This window comes from Moschus berezovskii, chromosome 12 (assembly GCF_049115385.1).
Source record: "Moschus berezovskii isolate FMDL1 chromosome 12, NW_MosBer_1.0, whole genome shotgun sequence".
Taxonomy (NCBI): domain Eukaryota; kingdom Metazoa; phylum Chordata; class Mammalia; order Artiodactyla; family Moschidae; genus Moschus; species Moschus berezovskii.
The window spans coordinates 10,840,341-10,861,605 of NC_142471.1; positions in this window are offsets into that span (position 1 = coordinate 10,840,341).

The following is a 21,265-nucleotide window of genomic DNA, read 5'->3' on the forward strand; positions in this document are numbered from 1 at the left end:
GCAAAGAATATAATCAATCTGATTTCGGTGTTGACCATCTGGTGATGTCCATGTGTAGAGTCTTCTCTTGTGTTGTTGGAAGAGGGTGTTTGCTATGACCAGTGCATTCTCTTGACAAAACTCTATTAGCCTTTGCCCTGCTTCATTCCGTGCTCCAAGGCCAAATTTGCCAGTTACTCCAGGTGTTTCTTGACTTCCTACTTTTGCATTCCAGTCCCCTAGAATGAAAAGGACATCTTTTTTGGGTGTTAGTTCTAAAAGGTCTTGTAGGTCTTCATAGAACCGATTAACTTCGGCTTCTTCAGCATTACTGGTTGGGGCATAGGCCTGGATTACTGTAATATTGAATGGTTTGCCTTGGAAACGAACAGAAATCATCCTGTCATTTTTAAGATTGCATCCAAGTACTGCATTTCGGACTCTTTTGTTGACCATGATGGCTACTCCATTTCTTCTAAGGGATTCCTGCCCACAGTATTAGTTATTAGTTGTGCTATATTAACTGTTGACTAAAAATTGTATTAAGCTTAGGAGTATGATTTGTTCTTACTCCCAGATATTTGAGTATGAGGAAAATAACCCAATTATAAACTGGGCTTGAAATACCAATATAATCTGGTTATACAGACTGTGTTTTCCCCTAAAACAAGTGGGTAAATATTTCTTTTTATATTGTCTGGAAGAAAATTTTTAAGATTGATAATGAAGCCATCTAAGTCTGAATATTTCTCTGTGAGACAGTTTTTAATCACATATCAATTTAATTGACAGATACATATATATTTACATTTTTAATTCTCTTGGTATCAGATTTAAGTTTTGTCTATTATTTCAAGGTTTAAACTTCTGTAAGTTAAGTGCTATCTTAATAATCTGTATTCTTTTATTGTGTCTTTGGTACATAGTGATGCCTAGTTTTTCATTTCTGATATTCGTGATCTCTGTTTTCTCATTTTTCTCTTGACAAGGTCTTATCTAAATTTTTGGTGTTTTCAAAAAACCATCTTTAGATTTTATTGATTTTCTCAACTGGTTTTCTGCATCATTGTATCTGCTCTCACTTTTGTTATTTTTTGTCATCTAGTAGATTCTTGCTGCTCTTTTTCTAGCTTCTTGAAATACATACTTAAATCATTAATTATAATAGTTTTTATGTTTCTATTATATACATTTCAAATTATAAATGTTCTCTTTATAGAAATGCTAAGCTGCATCATACAAGTTTTGCATGTTGTTCCAATATCACTCAGTTAAAAATATTTTATCAATTTTAATGATAAATCATTCAATTTTTATCTTTCATTCATGAGATATATAAAAGTATATTCTTAATTACCAAGCCTCAGGAGTATCCCATAATCTATGGTTGTCTATTTCCAGTTTAATTATATATAACTGAAATCATACTTTGTATGACTAAAATAATAGAAAATTATTTACAGTCCAGCAAATAATAAACTGTGGTAAATGTTTTATGTGCACTTGAAAGTAGTATGTATTCTTTCATCCCTGGGCATGATGTTAATTTTTGTTAAATAGGTTAGATTTGTGAAAACTGCTACTAATAACTTAGATATTATTACAAATATTTTTCTGATTTTTTTATTAGTTTTATTAGAAAGCCATTTATTAAATTCTCCAAGTGTGACTTTAGGCTTATCTATTTCTCCTTTTATGTTTGACAATATAAGCTTTTAATATCTTAAGGTTAAAAAAATATTAAAAGATATTTCTTAAAAAATATCTTAAATATTCATGTTGAGGTTTGACAGAAAACAACAAAATTCTGTAAAGCAATTATCCTTCAATTAAAAAATAAATAAAAATATCTTAAACATTATATTGTTAGAGACATACACATTTGTAATTATAACTCCATGTACTTCGACCTATTTATTATAATGAAATATCCTTCATTATTTTGAATCTTATTTTTAAGTTCAGATTTTTTGACATTAATATATCATGTCTTTTGGTACAACATGGTATATATTTACATATTTTATACTTTACATTTTTATCTTTTTGCTCTGTCATTTTTTTCCATGCTTCAGTTTGAATACTTCCAATGAATAATCATCCTGTTAACTGACATTCTGTTTATATTTTAAAATAATTTAATTAATTAATTTATTTTTTAGCTGTGCTGGGTCTTGGCGCTAAGCAGGCTTTTCTCTAGTTATAGTGAGCAAGGGCTACTTTTTAGTTGCAGTTTGCAGGATTTTCCGTGAGGTCATTTCTTGTTGCAGAGCACAGGCTCCAGGGCACATGGGCCTCAGCAGCTCGGCTGCCGGGTTCTAGAGAACAGGCTCGATAGTCGTGCAAGGGCTTAGTTGCTCTGCTGCATGTGGGATCTTTCCGGATCAAGGATGGAACCCGCGTCTCCTCAATGGTCAGGCGGATTGTTTACCACTGAGCGACCAGGAAAGTCCCTAATTTTCTCTTTTGCTACTTCTAATCTGCTGTAAACCTATATTAAATTCCAACTGTCAATTACTGTATTTTAGTTCTGAAATACTCACATGACTATTTAATTCACTTTATTAAAGATTCTAGTCTTGTGCTGAACTTTCCCACCTTCGCAATTATTTTTTTAAGCAAAAGAAATTAACTACATTTATCTTAAAAGGTGTGTATGACAACTCTAGTATGTGTATAACCTAACAGATCTGTGGTTTTGTTATCTTCACTCATTTTATCCTATCTTCTGGCATTCTTGTATATTTGTTGATGTTTTTCTGATACTGTATACAAAATTTAAACCAGTAATTTGAGATTTTGGATACTATATTCTTTTAGGTGATTTTTTAAAAAACCCTCTGGCCATCAGATAGAGTAAGGGAAGACTATCAAATGTGGAGACTGAGCTGTTTGATTCTGGGTATCAGTTTTTTTGAAGGCTTATCTGTTTTGAATTCATTATACAACTATAATATAGTCCCATCAGAATTCATAACTGGAATTTTATCTTTGTTTTTGTGTCTTCTCTCAAGAGCCATCAGTTCAGTTCAGTTCAGTTCAGTCGCTCAGTCGTGTCCGACTCTCCGCCAGGACGCCAGGCCTCCCTGTCCATCACCAACTCCCGGAGTACACTCAAACTCATGTCCACAGAGTCGGTGATGCCATCCAGCCATCTCATTCTCCGTCGTCCCCTTCTCCTCCCACCCCCAACCTTTCCCAGCATCAGAGTCTTTTCCAGGGAGTCAACTCGTCGCATGAGGTGGCCAAAGTATTGCAGTTTCAGCTTTAGCATCAGTCCCTCCAATGAACATCCAGGATTGATCTCCTTTAGAATGGACTGGTTGGATCTCCTTGCAGTACAAGGGACTCTCAAGAGTCTTCTCCAACACCACAGTTCAAAAGCATCGATTCTTCGGCAATCAGCCTTCTTCACAGTCCAACTCTCACACCCATACATGAACACGGGAAAAACCATTGCCTTGACTAGACGGACCTTGGTTGGCAAAGTAATGTCTCTGCTTTTTAATATACTATCAAGGTTGGTCATAACTTTCCTTCCAAGGAGCAAGCGTCTTTTAATTTCATGGCTGCAATCAGCATCCACAGTGATTTTGGAGCCCAAAAAAACAAAGTCTGACACTGTTTCCACTGTTTTTCCATCTATTTCCCATGAAGTGATGGGACCAGATGCCATGATCTTCATTTTCTGAATGTTGAGCTTCAAGCCAACCTTTTCACTCTCCTCTTTCACTTTCATCAAGAGGCTTTTGAGTTCCTCTTCACTTTCTGCCATAAGGGTAGTGTCATCTGCATATCTGAGGTTATTGATATTTCTCCCAGCAATCTTGATTCCAGCTGGTGCTTCTTCCAGCTCAGCATTCCTCATGATGTACTCTGCATATAAGTTAAATAAGCAAGGTGACAATATACAGCCTTGACGTACTCCTTTTCCTATTTGGAACCAGTCTGTTGTTCCATGTCCAGTTCTAACTGTTGCTTCCTGACCTGCATACAGGTTTCTCAAGAGGCAGGTCAGGTGGTCTGGGATTCCCATCTCTTTCAGAATGTTCCACAGTTTATTGTGATCCACACAGTCAAAGGCTTTGGCATAGTCAATGAAGCAGAAATAGATGGTTTTCTGGAACTCTCTTGCTTTCTCCATGATCCAGCGGATGTTGGCAATTTGATCTCTGGTGCCTCTGCCTTTTCTAAAACCTGCTTGCACATCTGGGAGTTCACGGTTTACATACTGCTGAAGCCTGGCTTGGAGAATTTTGAGCATGACTTTACTAGCGTGTGAGATGAGTACAATTGTCCGGTAGTTTGAGCATTCTTTGGCATTGCCTTTCTTTGGGATTGGAATGAAGATTGACCTCTTCTAGTCCTGTGGCCACTGCTGAGTTTTCCAAATCTGCTGGCATATTGAGTGCAGCACTTTCACAGCATCATCTTTCAAGACTTGAAATAGCTCAACTGGAATTCCATCACCTCCACTAGCTTTGTTAGTAGTGATGCTTTCTAAGGCCCACTTGACTTCACATTCCAAGATGTCTGGCTCTAGGTCAGTGATCACATTATCGTGACTATCTTGGTCGTGAAGATCTTTTTTGTACAGTTCTTCTCTGTATTCCTGCCACCTCTTCTTAATATCCTCTGCTTCTGTTAGGTCCATACCATTTCTGTCCTTTATCGAGCCCATCTTTGCATGAAATGTTCCCTTGGAATCTCTAATTTTCTTGAAGAGGTCTCTTGTTTTTCCTGTTCTGTTGTTTTCCTCTATTTCTTTGCATTGATCACTGAGGAAGTCTTTCTTATCTCTCCTTGCTATTCTTTGGAACTCTGTATTCAGATGCTTATATCTTTCCTTTTCTCCCTTGCTTTTCGCCTCTTCTTTTCACAGCTATTTGTAAGGCCTCCTCAGACAGCCATTTCGCTCTTTTGCATTTCTTTTCCATGGGGATGGTCTTGGCCCCTGTCTCCTGTACAATGTCACGAACCTCCGTCCAGAGTTCATCAGGCACTCTATCAGTCAGATCTAGTCCCTTAAATCTATTTCTCACTTCCACTGTATAATCATAAGGAATTTGATTGAGGTCATATCTGAATGGTCTAGTGGTTTTCCCTACTTTCTTCAATTTAAGTCTGAACTTCGCAATAAGGAGTTCATGATCTGAGCCACAGTCAGCTCCTGGTCTTGTTTTCGCTAACTGTATACAGCTTCTCCATCTTTGGTTGCAAAGAATATAATCAATCTGATTTCAGTGTTGACCATCTGGTGATGTCCATGTGTAGAGTCTTCTCTTGTGTTGTTGGAAGAGGGTGTTTGCTATGACCAGTGCATTCTCTTGACAAAACTCTATTAGCCTTTGCCCTGCTTCATTCCGTGCTCCAAGGCCAAATTTGCCAGTTACTCCAGGTGTTTCTTGACTTCCTACTTTTGCATTCCAGTCCCCTATAATGAAAAGGACATCTTTTTTGGGTGTTTGTTCTAAAAGGTCTTGTAGGTCTTCATAGAACCGATTAACTTCGGCTTCTTCAGCATTACTGGTTGGGAATATGCCTGGATTACTGTAATATTGAATGGTTTGCCTTGGAAACGAACAGAAATCATCCTGTCATTTTTAAGATTGCATCCAAGTACTGCATTTCAGACTCTTTTGTTGACCATGATGGCTACTCCATTTCTTCTAAGGGATTCCTGCCCACAGTAGTAGATATAATGGTCATCTGAGTTAAATTCACCCATTCCAGTCCATCTTAATTCACTGATTCCTAGAATGTCGACGTTCACTTTTGTCATCTCCTGTTTGACCACTTCCAATTTGCCTTGATTCATGTACCTAACATTCCAGGTTCCTATGCAATATTGCTCTTTACAGCACCGGACCTTGCTTCTATCACTGGTCACATCCACAACTGGGTATTGGTTTTGCTTTTGCTTCATCCCTTTATTCCTTCTATAGTTATTTCTCCACTGATCTCCAGTAGCATATTGGGCACCTACCGACCTGGGGAATGCCTCATTCAGTATCCTATCATTTTGCCCTTTGTTACTGTTCATGGGGTTCTCAAGGCAAGTATACTGAAGTGGTTTGCCATTCCCTTCTCCAGTGGACCACATTCGGCTGTGGTCCATGTGATCAGATCGGCTAGTTTCCTGTGATTATGATTTCAGTGTGTCTGCCCTCTGGCGCCCCCTAGCAATACCTACCATCTTATTTGGGTTTCTCTTACCTTGGTCGTGGAAAATCTCTTCACAGCCGCTCCAGCAAAGTGCAGCCGCTGCACCTTACCTTGGGTGAGGGGTATCTCCTCAAGGCTGCCCCTCCTGACCTTGAACGCGGAGTAGCTCCTCTCGGCCCTCCTGCGCCCACGCAGCCACCGCCTGTTGGACGTGGGGTAGCTCCTCTCGGCCGCCGGCCCTGTCCTCAGGCGTGGGGTAGCTCCTCACGGCCGCACCTCTTTGCGTCGTTCGTTGCGCCCAAGCCGGCGTCTCTCGCGTCGCATCTGCACCGCCAGGGCCGGCGTCTCTAGCGTCGCAATTACTAAATGTTGAGCTCAATTTCCCGCCCTCTTAGATTAAATCTTCTCAGCTTCATAGATTCTCAACCTTAAGCAACAATTACCCCAGGAAGAAAAGCAGCATGGACTGTTGGGTTTATATCAATGCTCTTCTGATATTGCTGGGATCTAATTTTAACAAATTTATAATTTGTTGATTCCACAGACACATAAGATGCTAAAAGTTCAGCTCAGGATACTATTCTCTTAGTTATCACTTTCTGCTTGGTTTCTTATTTCTATTTATAAATCAGATAACTTTTACTGTAGGGACAAAATTAGAAAGTTTCAAAACATACTTTTGATTAAATAAAAACCTCTTAGAAAGCCTGGTTGATAAAATAACTTCCTTGACCTGGTTAATGTTATGCACCAAAAACCTACTTCAAACATTAATGGAAATTAATTAAAATCTTAATGGAAAACATTTAACTAGATCTACTCCCTTCTAAAGGAGATCGATCCTGGGTGTTCATTGGAAGGACTGATGCTAAAGCTGAAATCCCAATACTTTGGGCACCTCATGAAAAGAGTTGACTCACTGGAAAAGACTCTGATGCTGGGAAGGATTGCGGGCAGGAGGAGAAGGGGATGACAGAGAATGAGATGGCTGGATGATATCACCAACTCGATGGACATGAGTTTGAGTGAACTCCAGGAGTTGGTGATGGACAGGGAGGCCTGGCGTGCTGTGATTCATGGGTTCGCAAAGAGTCGGTCATGACTGAGCGACTGAACTGAACTCCCTTTCATATTGAGAATAATATTAGGATAATTATTACTTTTCCCACTATTAAAAATTCTCCAAATAATCTCAGACACTGGTAGAAGGAAGAAAAATGAATGCATTTATATTTGATAGGACTATCATGATCTGAGCCTCGGTCAGCTCCCAGTTTTGTTTTTGCTGACTGCATAGAGCTTGTCCATCTTTGGCTGCAAAGAATATAATCAATCTGACTTTGGTATTGACCATAGTGATGTCCATGTGTAGAGTCTTCTCTTGTGTTGTTGAAAAAGGGTGTTTGCTATGACCAGTGAACTCTCTTGGCAAAACTCTATTAGCCTTTGCCCTGATTCATTCTGTACTCCAAGGTCAAATTTGCCTGTTACTTCAGGTATATCTTGACTTCCTACTTTTGCATTCCAGTCCCCTATAAAAAGGACATCTTTTTTGGCTGTTAGTTCTAGAAGGTCTTGTAGGTCTTCACAGAATGGTTCAACTTCAGCTTCTTCAGCATAACTGGTCAGGGCATAGACTTAGACTACCATGATATTGAATGGTTTGCCTTGGAAACGAACAGAGATCATTCTGTTGTTTTCGAGATTGTATCCAAGTACTGCATTTTGGACTCTTTTGTTGACCATGATGGCTACTCCATTTCTTCTAAGGGATTCTTGCCCACAGTAGTAGATATAATGATCATCTGAGTTAAATTCACCCATTCGAGTCCATTTTAGTTAGTTGATTCCTAAAATGCCGATGTTCACTCTTGCCATCTCCTGTTTGACCACTTTCAATTTGCCTTGATTCCTGGACCTAACATTCCAGGTTCCTATGCAATATTGCCCTCTACAGAATCAGAATTTATTTCCATCACCAGTCACATCCACAATTGGGTGTTGTTTTGCTTTGGCTCTGTCTCTTCATTCTTTCTGGAGTTATTTCTCCACTGATCTCCAGTAGCATATTGGGCACCTACCCACCTAGGGAGTTCATCTTTCAGTGTCCTATCTTTTTGCTTTTTCATACTGTTCATGGGGTTCTCAAGGCAAGAATACTGAAGTGGTTTGCCATTCCCTTCCCTAGTGGACCATGTTTTGTCAGAACTCTCCACCATGATCCGTCTGTCTTGGGTGGCCTTACACAGCAGCATGGCTCATAGTTTCCTTGAGTTAGACAAGCCTGTGGTCCATGTAATCAGATGGGTTAGTTTTCTATGTTTGTGGTTTTCAGTCTGTCTGCCCTCTGACAGAGAAGGCAAGATGGTTACTGAAGCTTCCTGATGGGAAAGACTAACTTAGGGGGAACCTGGGTCTTGTTCTGATGGGTGGGGCCATGCTCAGTAAACCTTTAATCCAATTTTCTGTTGATGGGTGGGGTCATGTTCCCTCCCTGTTATTTACCTGGGGCCAAACTATTTCTGCTTTATTGACTATGCCAAAGCCTTTGACTGTGTGGATCACAATAAACTGTGGAACATTCTGAAAGAGAAGGGAATATCAGACCACCTGACCTGCCTCTTGAGAAATCTGTATGCAGGTCAGGAAGCAACAGTTAGAACTGGACATGAAAAAACAGACTGGTTCCAAATAGGAAAAGGAGTATGTCAAGGCTCTATTTTGTCACCTTTCTTATTTAACTTATATGCAGAGTACATCATGAGAAACACTGGGCTGGATGAAGCACAAACTGGAATCAAGACTGCCAGGAGAAATATCAGTAACCTCAGATATGCAGATGACACCACGCTTATGGCAGAAAGTGAAGAAGAACTAAAGAGCCTTTTGATGAAAGTGAAAGACAAGAGTGAGAAAGTTGGCTTAAAGCTCAACATTCAGAAAACAAAGATCATGGCATCTGGTCCCATCCATTCCATTCCGTTCCGTCGCTCAGTCGTGTCCGACTCTATGCGACCCCGTGGACTGTAGCCTACCAGGCTTCTCCGTCCATGGGATTCTCCAGGCAAGAATACTGGAGTGGGTTACCGTTTCCTTCTCCAGGGGATCTTCCCGACCCAGGGATCGAACCCTGGTCTCCCGCATTGGAGGCAGACGCTTTGGCAAATAGGTGGAGAAACAGAGGAAACAGTGGCAGACTTTATTTTTTGGGGGGCTTCAAAATCACTGCAGATGGTGATTGCAGCCATAAAATAAAAAGATGCTTACTCCTTGGAAGAAAATTTATGACCAACGTAGACAGCATATTAAAAAGCAGAGATGTTACTTTGTCAACAAAGGTCAGTCTAGTCAAGGCTGTGTTTTTTCCAGTAGTCATGTATGGATGTGAGAGTTGAACTATAAAGAAAGCTGAGCGCCAAATAATTGATGTATTTGAACTGTAGTGTTGGAGAAGACTCTTGAGAGTCCCTTGGACAGCAAGGAGATCAAACCAGTCCATCCTAAAGAAAATCAGTCCTGAATGTTCATTGGAAGGACTGATGTTAAAACTCAAACTCCAATACTTTGGCCACCTGATGTGAAAAACTGACTCATTTGTAAAGACCCTAATGCGGGGAAAGATCAAAGGCCAAAGGAGAAGTGGATGACAGAGGATGAGATGGTTGGATGGCATCACCAACTCAATGGACATGAGTTTGAGTAAACTCCGGGAGTTGGTGATGGATGAGGAGGCCTGGTGTGCTGCAGTCCGTGGGGTCGCAAAGAGTCGGACAGGACTGAGTGACTCAACTGAGCTGAACTGAAACTATGGTGAAGGTAATGAAGATAATGGCTACCTCCTTCAAAAGGTGTCATGTATATACTTCTACAGTCAATGCCCCCAACCGTGCAGCAGGCCACTGCTGACCCACGCCTCCGCAGGAGACTCCTGGACATTCATGGGCAAATATGGGTCAGTCTCTTGTGGGGTTACTGCTCCTTTCTCCTGGGTTCTGGTGAGCACTAGGTTCTGTTTGTGCCCTCCACAAACAAGACTGAGCAACTGAACTGACTGACTGACTGATCTAAATAAAAAAGAAAATAACTGAACCAACAAAGCAACAGAACCAATTAATGAGTTCATCAGAGATTGCTAGATTTGAACCTATCAGTTCAGTTCAGTCGCTTAGTTGTGTCCCACTCTTTGTGACCCCCAAGGACTGCAGCACTCCAGGCTTCCCTGTTCATCACCAATTCGCGGAGCTTACTCAAACTCATATCCATGGAGTTGGTGTTGCCATCCAACCATCTCATCCTCTGTCATCCCCTTCTCCTCCTGACCCCAATCCCTCCCAGCATCAGGGTCTTTTCCAATGCGTTAGTTCTTTGCATCAGGTGGCCAAAGTATTGGAGTTTCAGCATCAGTCCTTCCAATGAATATTTAGGACTGATTTCCTTTAGGATGGATTGGTTGGATCTCCTTGCAGTCCAAGGGACTCTCAAGAGTCTTCTCCAACACCACAGTTTGAAGGCATCAATTTTTCAGTGCTCAGCTTTCTTTATAGTCCAACTCTCACGTCCATACATGACCACTGGAAAAATCAAAGCTTTGACTAGACGAATCTTTGTTGGCAAAGTAATGTCTCCACTTTTTAGTATGCTGTCTAGGTTGTTCATAGCTTTTCTTCCAAGGAGCAAGTGTCTTTTAATTTCATGGCTGCAGTCACCATCTGCAGTGATTTTGGAGTCCAGGAAAATAAAGTCTGTCACTGTTTCCATTGTTTTCGCATCTATTTGCCATGAAGTGATGGGACCAGATGCCATGATTTTTGTTTTCTGAATGTTGAGTTTTAAGCCAACTTTTTCACTCTCGATAATTCCCTACACTAACAAAATAAAGTCATTTTTCTCAGCATTAACGAACAATAAACAGTGTCTAGGATCTAACTGGGGCTTCCCAGATGGCTCAGTGGTAAAGAATCCACCTGCCAATGCAGGAGACATGGGTTCAATCCCTGGGTCTGTAAGATCCCCTGAAGGAGGAAATGGCAACTCGCTCTAGTATTCCTACCTGGAAAATCCCATGGACAGAAGAGGCTGACAGGCTACAGTCCATATGCTCGCAAAGAGTCAAATGCAACTGAAAACACATACATCCACAGGAACTGACTTACTGCATGGGAATATGACCTCTGCAAACAAGATGCTAACCGCTGAAAAGGCACATAGTGGATAATCAGAAAAAAATTAAAAAGTGTTTATTTTCTTGGATGAGATGGCATAATATAAAATGCCCAATTCTCTCAAATTAATGTACAAATGTCATTCAATCCCAAATCAAATTTCAGTTATTTATTTTTTGCAGAATCCCATAAATTTACTTCAAATCATTCTTCTGTTGAAGAACAATTCAAGGAACAACACAATGCATCTTAAAAAAGAAGAAGGGAACCAGCCCTACCAAATATTAAGTAATTCTATAATGCAAAGAAAATACAACAGTGTAGAGTTGGCATTGTTATTCTTGTTGTTTATTCGCTAACTCATATCCGACACTTTTGCAACCCCATGGACTGTAGCCCGCCAGATGCCTCTGTAAGACCAGACAAATGGAAAAAATGGAAGAAATTAATAACTTACAGATAGAGTCATTTGTATTTGGGACTAAATGTAAATACATGTTTTATCTTCCTCAAATCAATTAAAAAAAAGTGGGGCAGTAGGTGAATGGAATAACTGTGGTACATCTGGACAATGGAATATTATTCATCACTACAAGGAAATGAGCTCTCAAGCCATTAAAAACATGGAAGAATCTTAAAAACATATTATTAACTGAGAGAAGCCAATCTAAAGGTTAAAAACTGCATAATTCAAATTCTGGAAGAGGCAAGACTATTGAGACAGTACAAACATCAGTAGCTCCCAGGGGAGGGGGAGTGGAAAAGGGGGTGATATCTACATGTGGATCATAAAGAATTTTTAGGGCAATGAAAATATTCAGTATGATAACATAATGATGGATACATATATATATTTGGATATATTTGTCCAAATCCACAAACACAACACCAACAATGAACAGTAATGTAAATTATGGATTTAGGATAACTATGATGTTTCAGTGTAGGTTCATCAGTTGTAACTGATGCACCACTCTAGTGAGTGATGTTGATAATCAGGGAGGTTGTGCCTTTGGGGCCAGGGGATATTTGGGGTAATCTCTGAACCTTCCCCTCGATTTTGCTTAGACCTAAACCTGTTATTAAAAGTGGTCATAAAAAAAAACAAAAAACCTCAAAATATTGCCACCAACTGCAAATGAGTGGCACTAGTAAATTTTATGGCACTATTCAGATATAATCACTATGATTATCCCAGCATATTTTCTGATAGATTTTTCCCTACATGTAAATATTTTACATACACATATGAACAAAAGTTCAACCAAAAAAATAAAAAGCTGATCTATGTGACTACCACAAAATTGGTGGTGGTTTAGTTGCAAGCCATGTTCGACTCTAGTGACCCCATGAACTGTAGACTGCAAGACTCCTCTGTCCATAAGATTCTCCAGGTGAGAATACTGGAGTGGGTTGCCATTTTCTTCTCTAGAGGATCTTCCCAACCCAGGAATCAAACCTGCATCTCCTGAATTGCAAGCAGGTTCTTTACTGACTGAGCTATGAGGAAAGCCCTACCACAAAAATTAAGGATTGATATTAAACAAAAGTCCATGAACAAAGTTAATTTTCAGAACTGGAGGAAATATTTTCAATGTCTAAATTAGACAAGATATTTGCGTCTACACTTTTCAAGACAAGACATCTGTATACAATTTTCAAGGCACTTCTGAAAATCACAAGAAAAAGAGCAATAGGATAGAACAGGCAATTTATAGGAGAAAAATTCAAGGTTGTTAAGCACATGTTCTAATTCATTAGTAATTAGAGACATTAAAATAAAATAATGTAAAATAAACTATCATGTACCTTTTAGGCTTGAAAAAATAGTAAGCTCTATATTTGCAGCTCTGAAGTTGAATGATTCTATGATGAACTATAAGACTTTCTAGAACTAACACTAAAGAAAAATGTCCTTTTCATCTTAGGGAGCTGGAATGCAAAAGTAGGAATTGAAGAGATACCTGGAGTAACAGGCAAATTTGGCCTTGGAGTACAAAATGAAGCAGGGCAAAGGCTAACAGAGTTTTGCCAAGAGATTGCACTGGTCATTGTAAACACCCTCTTCCAACAACACAAGAGATGACTCTACACATGGACATTACCAGATGGTCAACAACGAAGTCAGATTGAATACATTCTTTGCAGCCAAAGACAGAGAAGCTCTGTACAGTCAGCAAAAACAAGGTACAGGAAGTCTGCCTGCCTGCCTTTTGATTGTGACCTGGTACTCCTTCTTGAAAAGTTCAGCCCAGAGCACTACTGTGTTCATTAAGTATGCACTCAGCAAATCTGCTTGGGAAAATTTTACATTTATCCACAAGGGACAGGTACAAGGAAGTGTCCGTAAAAAACACGGGGTGTAGGTAGCAATCTAGGATTCTTTCACTGAGACAGTAGAAAGGAATATGGTATCTGTCTACTGAAATATTATGCAGAGATGTTTGGTTTGAACAATGTTTTGTAAACAAAGTCTTACTGCAACTTAGCCATATCCATTTGCTTACATATTGTCAATGATTGCTTTTAAGACAGGGTTGTAATGTGGCAAAGACCATATGACACACAGAACTGCAAATATTTACACTATCTGGCTCCTTCAATTCAGACCATTATTAGCCACTAATCTTGCTGGTTATTTACTTAGAGTTGACATAAATTACTGAGGATCATTCTCCTGCTTTATACAGTGGAGCACAAAAGTAAGTTAGTAAAAGTTTGTAAAAGCTGACATGTTTTGAGCATTTATTTATGTTGACATTATACTAAGAGCTTTATAATTTTTACTCAATTGAATGCTCAAAACTCCATGTTACACATGAAAAAATAGAAATACAACAAGGTTAAGGATATTGCCCTAAGTTTAAAAAGCTAATGCAGGGCAAAGAGGATTAGAATTGAAGTACTTTGAGAAACACCCTAGAGAAGGCAATGGTTGCCCACTCCAGTATTTTTGATTGGAGAATCCTATGGTTAGAGGAGCCTGGTGGGCTACAGTTCATGGGGTCACAAAGAGTTGGACACGACTGAACAACTAAGCACACACACACTTTGAGAAACCACACTCAACTTCTGAACTACAAGGTGAGATATTTTCCTTAGGGGGAAAATGAATGGTGAAAAAGAGCATATAGCAACAGATTAAACAACTGTCAGTATCACTACCACACAGCAGGCTATGTTCTGTTTGCAGTCCCCTGAATAGTTTAACAAAGGGCCCTGAAAGTAACTTTTTCAAAATATGTCTCATTAGGAGCTACCCCTGGAAAAGTCAAATAATCCTCCTATTTAGGTTTCCAACAGTAGACTCCACCTTGGCAAGAACAACTACACTGTAATTTCCAAGTCTGGAGCAGGAATATACTGAAACAACAGATGCTATTACTATATATAAAATATACAAGAGCATGAAGGTTATACGTGCTGAAAGAGACCTGAGTCATGGCTCAGCCCAAAGCCTTCGTTTACTAGATGAGGAAACTGAAGTTCCAACAGGGTAAGAGAATAGCTCAGATTTCACTTCCATAGTGCAAAAGCTAGAAACAGAAAAACGTATCCCAATGTTCGTTCTCTTGATGAAGTTATAAGGGAATGAAGACTGGGGCCATTGTTGTTCAGTGGCGAAGTCATGTTCGACTCTTTGTGACCCTATGGGCTGTAGCATGCCAGGCTACTATGTCCTCTGTTATCTCCTGGAATTTTCTCAGATGCATGACCACTGACTTGGTGACGCTATCTAACCATCTCACCCTCACGGATACATATATAATGACATTATATGTATATAAAACAAAGAGCTAATATAGTCACTGACACAGAACATATTAGATACTCAACAAATGCATCCCTTCCTCTTTCTCACACGTTTTTTTTGATTCTTTCTTATCCAAGGTGGCACTTCAGTTATTCTCTACTGTAGAAAGATAGACTAAAATCACTTAACACCATTTCAGACTCTATGATATCTATTTCTTTGGGAAGATACAAGTTCACTGGAGTGTCCTGAAACCATAAATAGTTAGATATTCAATGAAGATACATCCAAAATATAAAATAAATTCCACAGAATTGACAAAGCAAATATAGGTCATATACAGTTACACAGCCCAATTTATAAATGGTATGCTACAAACCATGTTTAAAATGGCTTTCTCTTATAATTCTTGCATAGACAGAAAAAGTGGCATATTATTCACTTATTTCCCAAGATCATGCTGATAATTTGTTTGTTTTAACTACTAAATTGAATTGATTAGTGTTTCTGATGCTTCAATAGGTTGCTAGCATGCAAACAGTAGGTAACAAGATAAATTGTATGTCATGGTTTATTATATTTCTGTATCTGATATCTACTTTATTCTCTCTGATACTTGTCAAAGTCCTCACAGCTAATGCTTCTCTTCAAGTCCCTGTACAAATAAATTATTACCATAGAATAACATTTTATTTCATATGAGCTTAAGAGATTTTAAAGGCTATTTCAGTAAAATAAAATTACCCATCCAGGTAATATTTTAAATTCTTTTAAAAAATTTAAAATTAATTGGCACTTTAACTATTTAATGTTATTTTAAAATTTGGGCTTATTAAAGAGGTAATCCCAGACCCTGATTCTTGGAAAGATTGAAGGCAAAAGGTGAAAAGGGCAGAAGAGAATGAGATGGTTAGAAAGTATCACCAACTCAGTGAACATGAATTTGAGTAAACTCCAGGAGATAGTGGAGGACAGGAAAGCCTGGAATGCTGCAGTCCATGGAGTCACAAATGTTGTCCAATTAACATGCTGATAAAGTTGTCTAATTAACAACACAGACGTTAATTGTGGCTGGTAATAAAACATGTTTCTTAAGCTAGGAACCTCCTCTATTTTTCTTTCTCTGTGTTTATTTTCTCTGTCAACGGTGCCCCATATAACTGAAGTGAATTCTTAGAGAAAGTTGTTATCTAGAATTTTCTATATTAGGAATGGTCAACCATGTAAAACGCTACATAGAACTCTGTGACACAGTGAAGGTCATAGCAACAGGTCTAAATGATCAGAACACTAAAAACGAGGCAAAAGAAAAAAAACAAAAACAGAGAACTTCTGCAAGCTAACTTTGTGACCATGGCAAGAAGGTTATCCTATATGGATCTATTTTTTCATCCATAAAGAAAAGTTGTTGCTTAGTCACTAAGTCATGTCTAACTCTTCCACCTCCATGGACTGTAGACCACCAGGCGCCTCTGTTCATAGACCTTCCCAGGCAAGAATACTGGAGTAGGGTGACATTTCCTTCTCCAGGGGAATTTCCCGACCCAGGAATCAAACGTGCTTTTGATTCTTTGTGGATTCTTTATTGAGCCCCCAGGGACTCCCCAAAAAGAAAAGTAAAGGAATTAAAATTGACAATTTCAGGGATCCCTTTTGGCTCTAAAAGTCTATGACTCTCCATTGGAAAAAAAAAATCAAAACATTAGATTACATATTGATAGGTTACAGCAGGTGAATTAGTGCAGAGAGCATATGATTTACTGTTTCAGTTCAGTTCAGTCGCTCAATCATGTCCGACTCTTTGTGACTCCATGAATCACAGCACGCCAGGCCTCCCTGTCCATCACCAACTCCCGGAGTTCACTCAAACTCATGTCCATCGACTTGGTGATGACATCCAGCCATCTCATTATCTGCCGTCCCCTTCTCCGCCGTCCCCTTCTCCTCCCGCCCCCAATCCCTCCCAGCATCAGTCTTTTCCAGTGAGTCAACTTGTCGCATGAGGTGGCCAAAGTATTGGAGTTTGAGCTTTAGCATCAGTCCTTCCAATGAACACCCAGGATTGATTTATTTAGAATGGACTGGTTGGATCTCCTGGCAGTACAAGGCACCCTCAAGAGTCTTCTCCAACACCACAGATCAAAAGCATCAATTCTTCAGCGATCAGCTTTCTTCACAGTACAACTCTCACATCCATACATGACCACTGGAAAAACCATAGCCTTGACTAGATGGACCTTGGTTGGCAAAGTAATGTCTCTGCTTTTTAATATGCTGTCTAGGTTGGTCATAACTTTCCTTCCAAGGAGTAAGCATCTTTTAATTTCATGGCTGCAATCAGCATCCACAGTGATTTTGGAGCCAAAAAAAAAAAAAAAAAACCATAAAGTCTGACACTGTTTCCACTGTTTCCCCATCTATTTCCCATGAAGTGATGGGACCAGATGCCATGATCTTTGTTTTCTTTATGTTGAGCTTCAAGCCAACCTTTTCACTCTCCTCTTTCACTTTCATCAAGAGGCTTTTGAGTTCCTCTTCACTTTCTGCCATAAGGGTGGTGTTATCTGCATATCTGAGGTTATTGATATTTCTCCCAGCAATCTTGATTCCAGCTTGTGCTTCTTCTAGCCCAGCGTTCCTCATGATGTACTCTGCATATAAGTTAAAGAAGCAGGGTGAAAATATACAACCTTGACGTACTCCTTTTCCTATTTGGAACCAGTCTGTTGTTCCATGACCAGTTCTAACTGTTGCTTCCTGACCTGCATACAGGTTTCTCAAGAGGCAGGTCAGGTGGTCTGGTATTTCCATCTCTTTCAGAATGTTCCACAGTTTATTGTGATCCACACAGTCAAAGGCTTTGGCATAGTCAGTGAAGCAGAAATAGATGTTTTTCTGGAACTCTCTTGCTTTCTCCATGACCCAGTGTATGTTGGCAATTTGATCTCTGGTGCCTCTGCCTTTTCTAAAACCTGCTTGAACATCTGGAAGTTCATTGTTCACATACTGCTGAAGCCTGTCTTGGAGAATTTTGAGCATGACTTTACCAGCGTGTGAGATGAGTGCAATTGTGTGGTAGTTTGAGCATTCTTTGGCATTCCCTTTCTTTGGGATTGGAATGAAGACTGACCTTTTCCAGTCTTGTGGCCACTGCTGAGTTTTCCAGATTTGCTGGCATATTGAGTGCAGCACTTTCACAGCATCATCTTTCAGGATTTGAAATAGCTCAACTGGAATTCCATCACCTCCACTAGCTTTGTTCATAGTGATGCTTTCTAAGGCCCACTTGACTTCACATTCCAAGATGTCTGGCTCTAGGTGAGTGATCACGCCATCATGATTATCTTGGTCATGAAGATCTTTTTTGTATAGTTTTTCTGTGTATTCTTGCCACCTCTTCTTAATATCTTCTGCTTCTGTTAGGTCCATACCATTTCATTATGGTATGGTATGTTTTACTGTTAGTCAGTCCTTAATCAAGTCCTCAACTCTTTTGAGTATATGTGTGATAAAACTAAGTTAAATATTCATATATCTTGGTTCTGTGTGAAATTTTTACTCTTATATATTTTTAATTTTTATAACATATAAGCAAAAAAGATTTTTCTCTTTTGACAGATCACTTGCTCTTTATCCAGTCTCTGGGGAAAGATTAAAGTGAGTACACAGGAGACATTTTAACTACCAAGTTAAAGGTAGGGGCAAGCAAAGCACCTACCTAATATTCCCACTGATCTACTCCCAGCCAAGTTGTTCAAGCTTCTCGGAAATAATAATTAAACATTGGGTACGTATATAGTAGACTGAAAATGGCACTCCCAAAGATAAAAGATCCTAATCTCTGGAAACAGTACATGTTACCTTATTTGGGAAAATAAAAAGAGTCTTTCAGATGTGATTATGTTAAATATCTTGAGATGTGGACAGCATCTTGGATTATCTGGATGGGCTCTAAATGCCATAACAAGTGTCCTTGTAGTAAGAGAGAAGTAGTCTAAATTTCACAGGAAAAGAGAAGGTGATGTGAAGACAGAAGCAGAAATTGGAGTAATGTGACACGAGACAAACAACGCTGACAGTCACCAAAATCTGGAAAAGCAAGAAATAGATTTTCCCCTAAATCTTACAGACACAGAGTGATTTTGCCAAAACCTTCATTTCAGCTCAGTAATACTTATTTTGGACTTCTGGCCTACAAAACTGCAAGAAAAAAAAAAGTTCTATTGTTTTAAGTCACCAACTTTGTGGTAATTTGTTACAGCAGCACAGGAAACTAAAACAGATTTGGTATTGGGAAGTAAGATGCTACTGTATCAAATACCCAAAAAATGCAAACAAAGCTTCAGAAGTGGGTAGAGGGCAGATGATAGAAATGATAGGAAAAAAACAAAAACGGTGGACCTGACTGAAAAATCCACATGCTCTAAATAAATTATTGATAGAAATATGGATGTTAAAGATTCTGCCAATGAGAGCTCAGGAGGAAGTGAAAAACACAATAGTAAAAAGAATGTGTCAGGTTAGAGAATACATATATCATCACAGAAAGAAAAATGTTGTTAAGGTGGTGTTACTGTTACTGAGGGCCCAGAAAAAAATAGGGAAAATGTTACTGGAAACTTGAGAAACAGAGGAGAACTTTGTTATATAGAGGTCAAAAATCTAACTGAATTGAGTCCTACAGTTGTGTGGAAAGCAGAACTTTTAAGAGAAAACTTGGATATTTAGGAGAACAGATTTTCAAGCAAAGTGTTGATTATGCATCCTTGCTGCTTCTTGCTGCTCATGCGAAAACATGAGCATAAAAAGTAGGTTGAAGAAAGAACTGTTGAGGAAAAAGTAACCATCACTTCCTGATACTGAAAGTTCTGAACCTATGAGGACTGCAGAAGATGTTAAAATTAGGACATTCCCTTTTAGGAAAGCATGTTCTAGAGGGAAGGTCAAACTTTTGCTGCTGTTGCTGTTCACCTGATAATTCAGGTCCAATGCTTGATGACCCCATGGACTGCAGCATGCCAGGCTCCTATGTCCTCCACTATCTTCCAGAGTTTCCTCAAATTCACATTCATTTGGTCGGTGATGCTATCTAACGATTTTATCCTCTGCCACTCCCTTCTCTTTTGCCTTCAATCTTTCCCATCATCAGAATCTTTTCCAGTGATTTGGCTCTTCACAATAGGTGGTCAAAGTATTGAAGCTACAGCTTCAGCATCAATTTTTTCAACAAATATTCAGGGTTGGTTTCCTTCGGGATTCATTGATTTGATCCCCTTGCAGTCCAAGAGACACTCAAGAGTCGTCTCTAGCACCACAGTTTGAAAGCATCCATTCTTGGGCACTCAGCTTTCTTCATGGCTGACCTCTCACATCCATATATGACTACTGGAAAAACCATAGCTTCCACTACATGGACCTCTGTCGGCAAAGTGATGGCTCTGATTTTTAGTATGCTAAGTTTGTCATAGTTTTCCTTCCAAGGAGCAAGCCCCTTTTAATTTCATGGCTACAGTCACAATCTGCAGTGATTCTGGAGCCCAAGAAAATAAAATCTGTCACTGCTTAACAATTTTTCCCCACCTATTTGCCATGAAGTGATAGGACCAGATGCCATGATCTTATTTTTTTGAATGTTGAGTTTCAAGCAAGCTTCTTCATCCTCATCAAGAGGCTCTTCAGTTCATTTTCTACCATAAGAGTGCTAACATCTGCATATCTGAAGTTGTTGATATTTCTCCCGGCAATCTTGATTCCAGCTTGTGCTTCATCCAGTATGGCATTTCACATATAAAGGTGACAATATACAGCTTTGTGGTACTCCTTTCCCAATTTTGAACCAGTCAGTTGTTTCATGTAAGGTTCTAACTGTTGCTTTTTAACCTGCAAAAAGGTTTCTCAGGAGACAGGTAATGTGGTTTGGTACTCTCATCTCTTTAATAATTTTCTATAGTTTGTTGTGATCCACACAATGAAAGGCTTTTGTACAGGCAATGAAGCAGTAGATGTTTTGAAGGAATTCCCTTGCTTTCTCCATGATCCAATGAATGTTGGGAATTTGAACTCTGGTTCCTCTGCCTCTTCGAATGATCTGGAAGTTTTCAGTTCATGTACTGCTGAAGCCTGGTTTAAAGGAATTTGAGCATAACCTCACTAGCGTGTGAAATGAGCACAATTGTACAGTAGTCTGAACATTCTTTGGCATTGC